This window comes from Octopus bimaculoides, chromosome 1 (genome assembly GCF_001194135.2).
Source record: "Octopus bimaculoides isolate UCB-OBI-ISO-001 chromosome 1, ASM119413v2, whole genome shotgun sequence".
NCBI classification, from domain to species: Eukaryota; Metazoa; Mollusca; class Cephalopoda; order Octopoda; family Octopodidae; genus Octopus; species Octopus bimaculoides.
Window position 1 is genome coordinate 85,702,464 of NC_068981.1, and position 1,040 is coordinate 85,703,503.

Below are 1,040 nucleotides of genomic sequence, written 5' to 3' on the forward strand. Positions count from 1 at the left end.
AAAATGCTTGAAAATTTTTGGAGCTTTTTTCATTCCCCTCCCTTCTGCACTGCCAACCGAAACTCCGCCAGATCAAAAAACAAAAATAAACGTGAGCGCGCCTGTTTCAATCGTTCGTTCTGCGATGGATCCCCGACACATGTAGTACTTTCTGTTATAGGCACAAGGAATGAAAATTTAGGGGACCCTAGTCCGCCTTATCTAAAAGAAGGTACTACAAGATGACAGAATTCTCTGCTAGTGACACTTATGTTGTTATTGTTTCATCCCAGATCAATGCTGATTGAACAAGACCTAAGAACAAAGGCGTTCCAGTCGTGATCGTCTTATTTATGTAAGATTACATTAGCCATTTTTTTATTAACGTTAATGCGTGCGTTGAGAGAAATTTGGCTGTTATAATTAGTAAATCAAAAGACAACATCGAAGCTCACTCGATGACTCGCATCATTCCCTAAATTACAACAGAGGTAGAACTAATGTTGAAGAGTGATGACACAATAGTCTGCAATGTGAAGTTCAGTTTAGCTGCTTGAAAAAGTTATCACCGAAAGGCTAAAGTGCTATGCGGGAAATTTACCCCTCTGTTCATTTAATGTCATGCGAACATGTTGTTGGCACTCCGTCGCTTACGACGTCGAGGGTTCCAGTTGATCCGATCAACGGAACAGCCCACTCGTGAAATTAACGTGCAAGTGGCTGAGCACTCCACAGACACGTGTACCCTTAACGCAGTTCTTGGGGATATTCAGCGTGACACAGAGTGACAAGGCCGACCCTTTGAATTACAGGTACAACAGAAACAGGAAGTAAGAGTGAGAGAAAGTTGTGGTGACAGAGTACAGCAGGGTTCGCCACAATCCCCTGCCGAGCCTCGTGGAACTTTAGGTGTTTTTCGCTCAATAAACACTCACAACGCCCGGTCTGGGAATCGAAACCGCGAGTCCGCTGCCCTAACCACTGGGCCATTGCGCCTCCACTGCGAACATGAAAAATCATACAATGAACAAAACAGGGTGGGGGGGGGAAGGAAGAGGAGT